At 40.2% G+C, this 14,498-nt stretch overlaps 1 protein-coding gene and 1 pseudogene across 7 annotated transcripts in view; one reads left to right on the top strand and one right to left on the bottom strand.

The window, feature by feature from the left end:
* The window catches only part of DNAJB4 (DnaJ heat shock protein family (Hsp40) member B4), a 48,751-nt gene that overhangs the window by 20,569 nt on the left and 13,684 nt on the right, over positions 1-14,498 (top strand). The gene's annotated exons all lie outside the window — the stretch shown is intronic.
* On the bottom strand, positions 3,104-5,276 carry LOC307103416 (high mobility group protein 20A-like; annotated as a pseudogene). Its single transcript has one exon. The product of its transcript is annotated as a high mobility group protein 20A-like (transcript).

The following is a 14,498-nucleotide window of genomic DNA, read 5'->3' as shown; positions in this document are numbered from 1 at the left end:
AGTTTTTGATGCTGACTGGCATAGAAACAGACCAATCAGAACCAAATCTGGTGAACCGTGAAGGCAGAACCTAAGGTGGGGGTTGAGGAGGGGTTTTAAGGGCAACAGCCGTTTGGTGTAAGGTGTAAGAAAGCAGTTCAATTTTTTAATAACCGGTTTGGCAGTATAGTGCATATGGCTGGCTATCAGTCCAGATATAGGGATTATGTATTTATGTCTGCCAAGAGCATCTCCTCCTGCTGAAAAAGGCTTTCCCCCCGATTTAAGCAATCCTATCCTATGCAATCTATCTATACTACTAAAAGGATAATATGCTAATTGGACCAAGTCAACCAGCCATCTTCTAGACATCCAACTTTCTTCTGGACAAAGCCATGGTGGTGGGGGCCAAGGCAGGCCAGCAGGGGAGGTCAGTTGGGGGCGACCAGGCTGGCAGGGGAGGACCGTTGGGGGTGACCAGATCGGCAGGGGAGGGCAGTTGGGGGCATTAGGCAGGCAGGCAGGTGAGTGGTTAGGAGCCAGTGGTCCTGGATTGTGAGAGGGATGTCCGACTGCCACAGGGATCGGGCCTAAACTGGCAGTTGAACATCCCCTGAGGGGTCCCGGATTGGAGAAGGTGCAGGCTGGGCTGAGGGACACACCCCCTGTGTATAAATTTCATGCACCAGACCGCTAGTTCTAATATATTTTCCTTAGTAGACACAGCCAGGTTGAGAATTAGTCTGCAAGTTTTACTTTACCATCATCCAGGCTAATGTTTTATAGTGAAAGCTGAGTGTTTATAGTAAAAAATTACAGTTTTTTAAAAGCTTGCTAGATATAATGAAATTTTGTCGTGTTTAGTGTTTTTTTAGTCTGCCCTCTTACTCCAGTCAAGAATAATTTTTAAAAAGCAGGAGTTGGCAAACATTATCTGGTTAAGAGCCAGATAGTAAATTGTTAGGTTTTGTGGGCCATACAGTCTTTGCTACTAATATTCAACTCTACCACTATATGGCAAAAGCAGCAATAGACAGTGATTACTCTTTTATATACTTACTAGAGGCCCGATGCATGAAATTCATGCAAGGGCCTTGGCCCCGGCCCTTGCCCACTGCTGCGGCCCCCGCCGGTTGCTGCCATGGCCCTCTGCTGCCTCTGCCACCTCTGCCACAGCCCCCTCCTGCTGCCGCCGTGGCACCCGCCCACCTCTGCCTCGGCCCCCGCCTACTGCGGCTTTGTCTGGAAGGAGGACTTCTGGAAGGACGTCTGGTCTAATTAGCATTTTATGCTTTTTTTAATTATAGATATTATAAACTCCTAAGGGCAGGGATCATGCCTTATACTGATGTATTCTTCAGGGCACATAACACAGTAGGGTCTCAATAACTGTTGACTTGCTGATTTAGCCTAGATTAATAAAAAGGCTATATTTTAAAATATTAAAAACTGAAACAATTGAAACCCATCCATTTAAAATTGAATTATTGTAGAAATACTATTTTTCTCTTATTTATAAATGTCCTTTTCTAAGCAATTACAGTAGTTGGTACTCATTGTATGTGGAATTAGATTGCCTAATTTTAGAGTTATAAATAGTTGGAGAGTTAAACAAGCTATTCCAATAATCAGTTTATTGATTGGCTAAGAGCCTAATAGTTCTGTGAAACAGCAGCCAGTTCTCTCCTTTCCTGCTCACCTCTGTGATACAGACATTTTTTTCTGTTACTATTTGTCTTACTATGAGGGCTGTTGGTTTCACTTTGGCCACAGACTAATGCTAATCCCTTTCTCTGGCCAGCCAACTAAGTTTTCCAAGTGATTCTCCTGGCCTCCATGGCTGCTTGTGAGAGGAGAAACTTTAGAAAAGAATAAAGTGAAAATTACATAAATTCCTCATTTCCTAGTGTGTGTTTGTGTTTTTTACTTTTAATATTGTGAAAGTATATATGGAGTGAGTACGTGTAAGAGCCAGTCCCACAACTTCCCTCTAAATGTAAAAATATTATTTCAAAAATTCCTCACAAGTATCTTTTTCTCGTAGATGAAAAGTGGAATACTATTTTACTTTATTTTTCAACTTTATTGAGATACTAGAGGCCCGGTGCACAAAATTTGTGCACGGGTAGGATCCCTAGGCCTGGCCTGTGATCAGGGCCTATCAGGGCCTTCTGGCTGCCAGCTGGGGCCTTCCTTTCCCGGCTGCCAGCCGCTGGCTGGGGCCTTCCTTCATTCCATGCTGCCCCCTGGTGGTCAGTGCACGTCATAGTGAGCGATCAAACTCCCAGTCGAATTCCTGAGGGGACACTTGGCATATTAGCCTTTTATATATATAGAATATTGACATGTAAAATTACAAGATACAGATGATGTATCATACAATTGTGCACTGGAAACCTATATAATTTTATTAACCAATGTCACCCCCAATAAATTTAATTTAAAAATTATAAGATATTTAAAGTGTACATTGTGATAATTTGACATATGTATAGACTGTGAAAGGATTCCACCCCTCTACTTAACTAACACATTTACCACCTCATATATTTATCTTTTTAAAAATATGGAACACTTCATGAATTTTCATGTCATCATTGCACTGGGGCTATGCTAATCTTTTCCATGTCACTCCAATTATAGTAAATGTATGGCTGAAGTGAGTACTGTAATACTATTTTATAAGTAAAATAAACGTTTCTTTAGAGTTCATCTGTTAGGATTTTTTTCCCCTAAATGTGCATGTGAGAGACGGTGATATACTTCAGTTCATAGGTTGAAGTTTCTGAAACATTGGATTTCAGCACTAATGATGAGAAGGAACCTCTTCATCTATACTGGCTAATACAGTAGCCACTAGCCACATGAAGCTGTTAAGTACCTGACATGTGGCTCTCTGAATTGAGATATAGTGTGAAGTGTGAAAATCACACTGGCTTCTGAAGACTTAGTATAAAAACAAGAATGTAAAATAGCTTCCTCATAATTTTTTTATTGATTACATGTTGCAATGATAATATCTTGGGTTAAATAAAATACATTATTAAAATTAATTTCACCTTTCTTTTTACTTTTATTAAAATGTAGATTCTAGAAATGTTTAAGTTATATATGTGGCTTGCATTTGTAGCTTTATATTTCTGTTGGACAGCACTGCTCTACATTCTGTGATCTTTCAACATAATCAAAGTATATAATCAAATACCAATTTACAAGATCCATTTAAAATGACCTAGGCCCTGGCTGGTGTGGGGCTCAGTTGGTTGAGTGTTGTCCTATGCACCAAAAGGTCGTTATTCGATTCCTGGTCAGGGCAAATACCCAGGTTTTGGGTTCAATCCCTGGTTGGTTTGTGTGTGGGAGGCAACCAGTCGATGTTTCTCTCTCACATTGATGTGTCTCTTCATCTCTGTCTAAAATAAAAAAAATACTTTAAAGGAGATGATAAGGAAAAGAAAATGACCTAGAAATTCTATAATTTCTTTTGGCTCTCTTATTAAATATGAAAAAGTACCGTAGAGAATGCTTTATTTTAACTGATTCCAAAATGCTAGGAAAGTATGAGATTAGTTTACTGTACATTCAGTAACACTACGGTAATCTTTTTAGTGACTTCTTGTAAAAGAGGGTAAGGAAGAAGGGCAGGTTGTTACAGTGCTACTTTATTAGAATACATTTTGTTTTTTATTTGTTTCAAGTCTCCAACTCATTTATTTATTCAGTGTGATTCCAAGATTTTAGTAGTATCGGTAAAATCTAAGGCCATCTTATTTTTGAAGTGTGATATCAGTGAGCACTCACCATTCCTTAACGATCAAGTCTGTTTACAACTTCTCCAACCATAGCAATGAGGTTTTCATTGTCTTGGGGATTAGCTAAAATAATACTGTGCAGTCTGTTCATATATGAGTCAAAGGTGTCCAGTGTAGGTGTCTCTCCACTTCCAGGTAAGGGCATGCTGGCAAAGCTGCTGGTCAACTCCTGCCGCAGGGTCTCCAGGTGCTGTTGTAAGACAGTGTTGCGGCTTCGCTCCTGGATCACATCCACTTCCAGCTTCTCCACTGCTGTGCACACGCTCTCCACGTGCTTCTGCAGGGCTGCATTTCCCCTTCAAACTCCATGTTGGATTTGTGAAGCTCTGCCTCCCGAGCTTTGCTGAGGCTCAAGAATTCCTCTGTAAATATAGGGATGTCAAAAACAGACAGTTTCTTCTGTTTCTTTCTCACGATCATGAGTGGCCGATCTGGCTGCATCTTGCCTTTGAGATTTGCCTTTCTGATGGACCTGGGTTTTCCTACTGAAAACCTTGTAGGCCTCAGTCTTCTGATACTGCTCCAGTTCCTTCATGTAACGCTCCTTATCTCTATCGGCTTCATCAAAGTAGCGCTGTTTTTCCTACCTAACATTCATTGCCTAATGTGATTTCTGGAAATGGGACTTCTGGTCTCTTTGCTCAAAGTTGTTCTTGACGCTTATTCATGACCTGAACATATCCTGTAAGGGGGGATTTGGGTGTATTGCTGTCTCAAAGAGGTGTCTTCCTCTTTCTTCCTTTGGACCACCCTCCTCATTTACATCTTTGCTCATCTTCATGCCTCTGTTCAATGCCTTCTGCTGTGTCTGAAGGCTCATTCTGAAGCAATTGACCTTGGGAGAGACCCTCCACAAATTCTGGATTGTTGGTAGATGATGTGGCTCCACTACCATATGGAATCTCTGGGTTGGTTAGCCAGGTTGTAGCCAGATCACTACTCTCCTTGGAGCCATCCTCCTCTGCATAAAGGGGAGGCAGGGTGGAACTAGTCATCAAAGTTTCCATCTCTCTGCTGAAGATAGGGCTAGGCAGGAGCCTGGAGCTAAAGAAAGTCCCCTGTAGAGAGGACAATTCTCCGAGCTTCTCTGAATCACATTCACTCTTCTCCGACATCTCACAGCTTGAGAAAAATTCCTCGCAGTACTTTACTGTTATGTCCTTTCTTTCTGTTTACCTTATCGTCTTAAACACCTTCCCATAGGCAACTTCTATTATCACAATAACACTTAAAGTTGTTTTGGTGAGGAGAAAAATGAAGTATTATCAGGATACATTTTAATATCACCACAGAATACACGAATTCTACACTCCCAACAGAAAATGATTAAAAAAAAACCACATAAAATATTGCCAGGCCCAGTGTGGCTCAGTGGTTGAGCGTGGACCCATGAACCAAGAGGTCACAGTTGGATTTCTGGTTAGGGCACATGCCCTAGTTGTGGGGTTGAACCTCAGTAGGGGGTGGGCAAGAGCCAGCCGATTAATGATGATTTTTCTCTCTTTCTTTTTCTTCCTCTCTCTGAAATAAGTAAAAACATATTTTTAAAAAATAAAAGCATAAAATATTTCTGATACCTGGGTATCTCCAGTAACTCCAATTTATACCTATCTATATCTATATCTATATCTATATCTATATCTGTATCTGTATCTGTATCTATATCTATATCTATATCTATATCTATATCTATATCTATATCTATATCTATATCATCTATAAAAGACTAAGCGACTGTCCGGTAGCTATGACATGCACTGACCACCAGGGGGCAGATGCTCAACGCAGGAGTGGAAACCATAGGCATGGAAACATGGAACAGACTGATGAATCTCAGAGGGAAGGGAGGAGGGCACAAAGAGATTAACCAAAGAGCTTATATGCATACTAGAGGCCCCGTGCACTGGTGGGGTCCCTCGGCCTGGCCAGCGGGGATCAGGCCGAAACCAGCTCTCTGGCATCCCCCGAGAGGTCCTGGATTGTGAGAGGAAGCAGGCCAGGCTGAGGGACGCCACTGGTGCACGAGTCTGTGTAATTTTTATAAACGTCTTAAAGCAATTTTATTTTAATTTTTAAAAAGGCATGTATTTTTACATTTTTTAAAATTTCATTTTAAATCTTTTTTGTAAAGACTATTAAATCAATAAAATTAAATGTGTACACTTTATTACAGTGCTTTGTGCAGGAAAGTATAAAATCAAACAATGACACTGTATCAAAACTTGAACACTTTGGGAATTACTAATATAACTATAGTGATAAAGTACTGGGAAATTTAGAGGATATAGACAATTAGTGCAAGGAGAGTTAAAACTGATAAAGCCCTTCTTCCTATCAGTCTTTTTAGGTTAGTTAGTTTGACATCTTTTATTGGTGCTCTTGGAAGCTTACAAATATTGATGAAACATTGTTAAGAACCCTTTACTGAGAGAACCAAAAAGTAATTTCATTAGCTTCAAAATAAATTGGTATTTAAGAAATGAAGGTAGCTTTTAAAATTCATTTCAAAGACCTAATGAATTAGCCCTTTTGGAAAAACATGAAAGAGCAGTCATTAAGTAAAAAAAAAAAATGACATTCAAAACTTTCAAAAATCTGACCATAACTTTTTTTTTTGGTCAGCTTTCTAAGGAGAGCCTATCTAAGTTCTGTGCTTTAATCTGACCAATCTTTTTGCTGTATCAAATACATTTTATACTTTTTTGCCTCTGGACTTTGTGTTCTTGGTCCAAATTGCAGATACCTTGAACCCCCATAACCTTGCTCTCTTTCTAAGTTCTATCAATCTTTCAAGATCATTGAGCATCCTCATAACGAGTATTTTGAACTCTGCATCTGGTAGATTGCTTGTCTCCCTTGTGTTTAGTTTCTTTTTTGGAGTTTTCTTCTGTTTTGTTTTTTTTTTCATTTGGGACTCCCTGTGTTTGTTTCTATGTACTAGGTAGAGCTGCTTGCTATGTGTCGCAGTCTTGGTAGAGTGGCCTTAATGGTTGGGTGTCCTGTGGGGCCCAGTGGACCTTTCTCCCTGTCACCTAAGCAGGTGCTCCAGGTGTGTCTCTTGTGTTGCTTGTGTGTGCCCTCTTGCTGTGTGTTGCTTGTGTGTGCCAATCAAGTTGAGTCTTGATAGCTGTTGGCATGTCAGTGTGAGGTATTGATTCTCAGGCTGATTGGTTCTGAGGACTGGCCATGACTACAGTGGAGGAACTGTTTGCAGGGACTGATCCTATGGAGCATGCATCACTTTAGCAGGGCTCTGATGCCTGCCACATCTGCCCTTTAAATATGTTGTTTGTGGACGTGGTTGGACGTGGTGATCTGGTGAGGTCCTCCATGTCACTCAGTCACAATCTGGTTTTCACAGTCAGAAGTTATGGGGACTTCTCTTCCTGGCACTGGAGCCCTGAGCTGGGGAGCCTGGGGTGGTGCCAGGATGTCTCACTCCTCAGGGGGGACCTCTGCAGCTGAGATATCCCTTCTGGTTTTTAACCACCACACCCAGCCCATTCTGAGTCTTTGCCCCTTCCTACCAGTCTTAATGTGGTTTCTTCAGTATATCCCTTGTTATAGGGACTTCAGGCTAGACTTCAAACAGTTCTCCATGATGGTTATTCTGTAGTTTAGTTGGAATTTTGATGTGCTCATGGGAGGAGGTGAGTATAGTGTTTACCTACTCATCAATACCAGAAGCCTTTTTCCATTTATTTTAAAAATTTTAATTTTTAAGTAGATTTTTTTTTAGAGCAGTTTCCAGTTCACAGCAAATTGAGTGGAAGATTTAGAGATTCCCCATGTACCTCCTGCCTCCACACATGGTTATCCCCACCCCCCCTTCCAACACCTCCCACCAGATGGAACAATTGTTTACAATTGAAGAACTTATATTGATACATCATCACCCAGAGTTCTTAATTTACATTAGGGTTCACACTTGGTGTTGAACATTCTATGGATTTGGACAAATGTAAAATGACATGAGCCCACCATTTCAGTATTAAGTGGAGTAGTTTGCCCTAAAAATCCCTCTGTACCCCACCTATTTATTCTTCTCTGCCCACTTACCGCTGGCGAGCACTGATATTTTTACTGTCTCCATAGTTTCACCTTTTCCAGAATGTGTACTTTTTAGACTGGCTTCTTTCACTTATTTAGCAATATGCATTTAGATTTCTTCCATGTCTTTTCATGTCTTGAAAACTCGTTCTTTTTAGTGCTGAACAATATTCCATTGTCTGGACGTACTACAGTTTATCTGTTCACCTACTGAAGGACATTTTGATTGCTTCCAAGTTTTGGCAATTAGGAATAAAGCTGTTATAAACATTCATATGCATATGAATGTTTATAATGTGGATGAAAGTTTCCAACTCCTTTGATAAGTACCAAGGAGTGTCATTGTTGGATGGTATGATAAGTCTATGTTTATTTTATTTTTTAATTTAAATTTTTTTGTTAATCTTCACCTGAGGATATTTCCCCATTGATTTTTAGAGAGAGTGGAAGGGAGGGAAGAAACAGAAAGAGAGAAACACTGATGTGAGGGAGACATCGATTGGTTGCCTCCTGTACCCACCCTGACCAGGGCCAGGGATGGAGCCTGCAACTAAGGTATGTGCCCTTGACCGGAATTGAACCTGGGACCCTTCATTCTGAGGGCCAGTGCTCTATCCACTGAGCCAAACCGGCTATGGTGGTCTATGTTTATTTTTGTAAGAAAACACCAAACTGCCTTCCAAAGTGGTTATACCATTTTTCATTCCCACCAGAAATGAATGAGAATTCTTATTCCTATGCCAGCATTTGGTATTATCAATGTTCTGGATTTTAGCCATTTTAATAGGTGTGTAGGGATATCTCATTTTAATATTCATCTTCCTGATGACATGATATGGAGAATCATTTTATTTTATTATTTTTAAAAATATATTTTTATTGATTTCCGAGAGGAAGGGAGAGAGAGAGAGAGAGAAACATCAATGATAAGAGAGAATCATTGATTGGCTGCCTTCTACACGCCCCACACAGGGATCAAGCCCACAACCTAGGCATGTGCCCTGACCAAGAATTGAACTGTGACCTCCTAGTTCATAGATCTATGTTCAACTACTGAGCCACACCGCGGCTGAGCTGGAGAATCATTTTATATGCTTTTTTGCCATCTGTATATCTCCTTTGGTGAGGTGTCTGTTAAGATGTTTGGCCCATGTTTTAATTGACTTGTTTTCTAATTGTTGAGTTCTAAGAGTTCTTTATATATTTTGGATAACGGTTTTTTATTGGATGAACTTCTGAATTATTTTCTCCGTCTGTGGCTTGTCTTTTCATTCTATTGACAGTGTCTTCCTCAGCAGAAAATTTTAATTTTAATGAAGTCCAGCTTATCAGTTCTTTCATGAAGTATGCCTTTGGTATTATATTTAAAAAGTAATTGTCACCCCTGGCTGGGTAGCTCAGTTGGTTGGAGCGTCAACCTGTACAGCAAAAGTTGTGGGTTCAATCCCCAGTCTGTGCACATAGGGGAGGCACCCGATAGATGTTTTCTCACATGGATGTCTCTCTCTCTCTCTCTCTGTCTCTCTCTCCCTTCCTCTCTCTAAAATTAATAAACATCAACAAACATATTCTTGGGTGAGAATTAAAAAAATGTCATTGCAGCCCTGGCTGGTGTTCTCAATGGTTAGAGCATTGGCTTGTGCACCAAACGGTCACAGGTTTGATTCCCAGTCAAGGGCGCATATATACCTGGGTTCCACGTTTTATCTCTAGCACCAGTCGGGACACATGGGGGAGACAGCTGATCAATGTGTCTCACATCGATGTTTCTCTCTCTTTCTTCTCCTCCTATTCCCTCCCTCCCTCCCTTTTCACTTTCTCTCTAAAAAAAAAATAAAAAATGGAAACAAATATCCTCAGGTGAAGATAAATACATGAAAAAAGTCATTGCTAAATCCAAGGTAAATTTAGATTTTTTTCCTATGTTCTAAAAGTTTTATAATTTTGCATTTTATTTTTAGGTCTGTGGATCCATTTTGAGTTAATTTCTGTGAAGGGTATAATTTAAAGTCTGTGTCTAGATTTTTTCTTTGCAAGTGAATGTCCAGTTATTCCAATGCTATTTAGCCTTTCCTCCCTTGTCAAAGATCAGTTGACTATAATTATGGGACTATTTTTGGATTCCCTATTCTCTTCCATTGATCTATTTGCCTATTCTTTCACCAATACCACACTGTCTTGATTACTGTATTTGAAACACAATGCACTTGAAATATAATGAATGCACTTGAAATACAAATGAATATATTTTCAATACAGTGAATACTACCTATGTGAAGTTTTAATGATGAAATTTGAATAGAGTTAAGATGGGTAAGTAGCAAATATTAACTGGAATATTTGGAAAGAGCCATTAATTCTTAGTTGGACAGTTTTTTTGTGTGTGTATGTTTGTAAAAAGGATATTTTGTTATACATATTGTATAGCAATATTTTTCTAAAAATTTTTGTTTCATATGATGAAATCATTGTCATCACAGTGGATAACACTTCCATAGTCCTCACTATGTGCCAGTCACATGTAAATGCATCATACATTTCTCTCATTTAATTCTCACAACAACCCTATGAAGTTAATATCCTATATCCGTGGTCGGCAAACTGCGGCTTGCGAGCCACATGTGGCTCTTTGGCCCCTTGAGTGTGACTCTTCCACAAAATACCACAGCCTGGGCGAGTCTATTTTGAAGAAGTGGCATTAGAAGAAGTTTAAGTTTAAAAAATTTGGTTCTCAAAAGAAATTTCAATCATTGTACTGTTGATATTTGGCTCTGTTGACTAATGAGTTTGCTGACCACTGTCCTATATAATAAAAGGCTAATATGCAAATCGACTGAATGGCGGAACTACTGGTCACTATGATGCACACTGACCACCAGGGGGCAGATGTTTAATGCAGGAGCTGCCCCCTGGTGATCAGTGTGCTCCCATAGGGGGAGCGCCACTCAGTTGGAAGCCAGGTTCACAGCTGGTGAGTGCAGCAGTGGTAGTGGGTGCCTCTCCCAGCTCTGTGGCAGTGCTAAGAATGTCCAGCTGCTGGCTCCTGGACTGTGAGAGGGTGCAGGCTGGGCTGAGGAACTCTCCCCCATGCCCAAGTGCACAAATTTCGTGCACTGGGCCTCTAGTTACTATTAATTCCATTTGAGAGATGAGGAACCTGAGGCACAGAGAAGTGAAATCCAAGGTCACACAGCTAGTAAGTGGTATTGCCAGGATTCTAACCCAGATTGTCTGGCTCCAAAGTCTGTGCTTTTAACAACTACACTATCAATATTCCCTGGTGCCATCTTAGCAAATTTTACAACCACTGTTACATACTTATATTTGAGCTTATATTCAATATCTAAAGTACTGTTAACAAGGAATAAAAGAACCTCAGTTTTCTTATTCTTGATAAGAAGTAGCAGGGAATGGAAGTCATAATTTATTAAAACCAATCACTGAGAAATTTCAGGACTAAACGTACTCATTTAAGAATTAATTATTGACAGAAAAGTTTTCAATAGGAACATAGGTAAAATATTAGAAGTCATTTGTCTTTGAGTATTTAAGTATGATGACCTGAATTTTAATGGTAATCTTTTTTCTGAGGCTCTAGAAGGCATGTTGCCTTTCATTATACTAATTTATTATAAACTGAGAAATGATTTGTGAGTTGGAGAAAGAAAACATTTTTATTGTATATGAATAAAGCCAAAGATAGCATTAGTTGAATGACTAGTAATATACTTTTAGTTTTTTGTGATTAAAATTATCTTTAGCTCTCATTATCTAAATATATTTAATATTTGCTTTTTTCTGATTTTTATATTTAGTATTTGAACTATGATTATAAAATAAAAATCTCATAGTTTTATAAAAATAATTTTTTCTATATTTATTAAAGAGCATAATAAGCCAAATAAGGAAGTTTTGTAAAGATATAGAAAACAAAATATAGTATCATTAAAATTTTTACTTAATCTTGGCCCATGCATGGCTCTCTTAATAGAGTGATACTTTTCCCCTAAATATATTATTAAGCACAAAAAGTTTGTTGCTATTAACTTTGATAAACAAAGTAATAAACACACTTAAGATTTCTGATTTGGTTTAAAAAATGAAAATCATTTCTTTAAAATATATTGTAACTTGCCTTCAGTCACAGATGACCTATTCTCAGCATGAGAACTTGACCTTATAAACTAAATATTGAGAAGAATCTGATTTTTTGTAACTTTCTTTTTTTTTAAAATATATTTTATTGATTTTTTACAGAGAGGAAAGGAGAGGGACAGAGAGCTAGAAACATCGATGAGAGAGAAACATCAACCAGCTGCCTCTTGCACACCCCCTACTGGGGATGTGCCCGCAACCAATGTACATGCCCTTGACCGGAATCGAACCTGGGACCCTCCAGTCCGCAGACCAACGCTCTATCCACTGAGCCAAACCGGTTTCAGCTGTAACTTTCTTTTAATAAAGGAAATAATTGTGCTGTCATGGAATAATCTCATCAGTATTTGAGTAGTAAGGTAAAAATTTAAAAATACAAACACTGCCCAGCATGGCTCAGTGATTGAGCATCGACCTATGAAACAGGAGGTCACAGTTCAATTCCTCATCAGGGAATATGCCCAGGTTTCAGGCTCAATCCCCGGTGTGGGGCACGCAGGAGGCAGCCAATCAAAGACTGATGTTTCTGTCTATCTCTACCTCTCCCTTCCTCTCTGAAATAAAAAGAAATATAGTATTTAAAAACAATACAAACACTAATTTTATCTTTGTTAAAAATATAGCTCTGGCTGCTGTGGCTTGGTTGGTTGGGTGTCATTCAGTACACCAAAAGGTTGGCAATTTGATTCCTGGTAAGGGCACATGCCTGGGTTACAGGCTCTATCCCCAGGTAGGTGGTGTACAGGAGGCATCCGATCAATATTTTGCTCCCACATTGATGTTTCTCTCTCTCTCCCTCTCCCTTCCTCTCTAAAAAAAATCAATGAAATATACTTTAAATAGCTATAAAGGAGCCTTAAAGATATTTAAGGAAAAAAATAAGTTATAAACTCTAGCTAGATTTTGTTCTCAAATTTTCTGTCACACATACACATACCTGTAATATCAAATAAGCAGGGATTTATGTGATTTCTAAATAATGTTGTAAATAGACTCTATTTTATAGTATTTTTGGTTTCCTTTTTCCTTTTGAAAACAATTAAATTGTGGGAGCCCCTTTCACGTCCTGCATGGTTCAGGGTTCCTGTTCAGGGTTCGGGTTCTGGAGAAGGCCGCACACAAAATGAAAGAGACTAGAAAAGAATTAATTTGGGAAATGGGGGGCCAGGCGGGAGTCCACCTCTAGGGGGAGGACTACCACTGCTCTGGCCTTGCTATCCCTTTTATTAAGGTTATGAGATACACCCATATCCTTTAGGCAGGAAATTCCAATAATAGACAATCAGCAAGAATTTACATATGACTAACAGGTGGAGGCTGCTTTAACTACCAATGTATCAACTAAACAATGAATGATTAGCTCCGACCATTCAGAACAATTAAGGTTGACCAGCCTTCCGGATTCCCTTTTCATTTTTCTCTATTAGTGACAGTGATCGGTTTCCGGCATTAAATGAGCTTTGTTCACATATTATTTTCTGCTCCATTTTCCCAAAAGGCTGCCACTACTGTTCCCTTTATATATTCTATTTTTGTCATGGTAATTATTTACAGGGATGATAATTGCTTGCCTCCCCACCACCCTCAAAAACCCCACATTTATCTCATGCAAACTTGGATGACGAAAATTTAATGTAAAGTGATTATGTAAGGGAATTTCAACCCCTAAGTGGTTCAGATCAGTCTGAAAAAGTGAATGTAAGCATGAAATGTCTCTAAAATATTATGTAGTTTAAAAATGATCATATTGACCTATTACCCTATTGCATCTAATTGCAATAAGTATATTTGTATATATAATCACTAGAGGCCCAGTGCACGAAATTCGTGCATGGTGTGTGTGTGTGTGTGTGCATTTCCTTCAGCCCAGTCTGCACCCTCTTCAATCTGGGACCCCTTGAAGGATGTCCGACTGCCATCTCACAATCCATGACTGCTGGCTCCCAACCGCTCACTTGCCTGCCAGCCTGATCACCCCTAACCACTCCCCTGCCAGCCTGATAGACAGCTAACCTCTCCCCTGCCGGCCTGATTGCCCCTAACTGCCTTCCCCTGCAGGCCTGGTCCCCCCCAACTGCCCTCTGCTGCAGGCCTGGTCCCCCCCAACTGCCCTCCGCTGCAGGCCTGGTTCCTCCCAACTGCCCTCCTCTACCAGCCTGGTCCCCCCCAACTGCCCTCCTCTGCAGGCCTGGGTCCCCCCCAACTGCCCTCCCCTGAAGGCCTTGTCACCCCTAACTGCCCTCCCCTGAAGGCCTGATTGCCCCTAACTGCCCTCCCTGCAGGCCTGGTCCCCCTCCCTTGCAGGCCTGGTCCTTCCCAACTGCCCTCCTCTGCCAGCCCGGTCACCCCTAACTGCCCTCCCCTGCTGGCCTGATCACCCACAACTGCCCTCCCCTACTGGCCATCTTGTGTCCACATGGAGGCAGCCATCTTTGACCAGATGGGGGCAGCCATCTTGTGTGTTGGAGTGATGGTCAATTTGCATATTACTCTTTTATTAGA

This window comes from Cnephaeus nilssonii (genome assembly GCF_951640355.1).
Source record: "Cnephaeus nilssonii genome assembly, chromosome: 7".
In the NCBI taxonomy this organism is placed as follows: Eukaryota; Metazoa; Chordata; class Mammalia; order Chiroptera; family Vespertilionidae; genus Cnephaeus; species Cnephaeus nilssonii.
The sequence above is the reverse complement of the archived record's forward strand: the minus strand, read 5'-3'. Positions and strand labels throughout refer to the sequence as shown.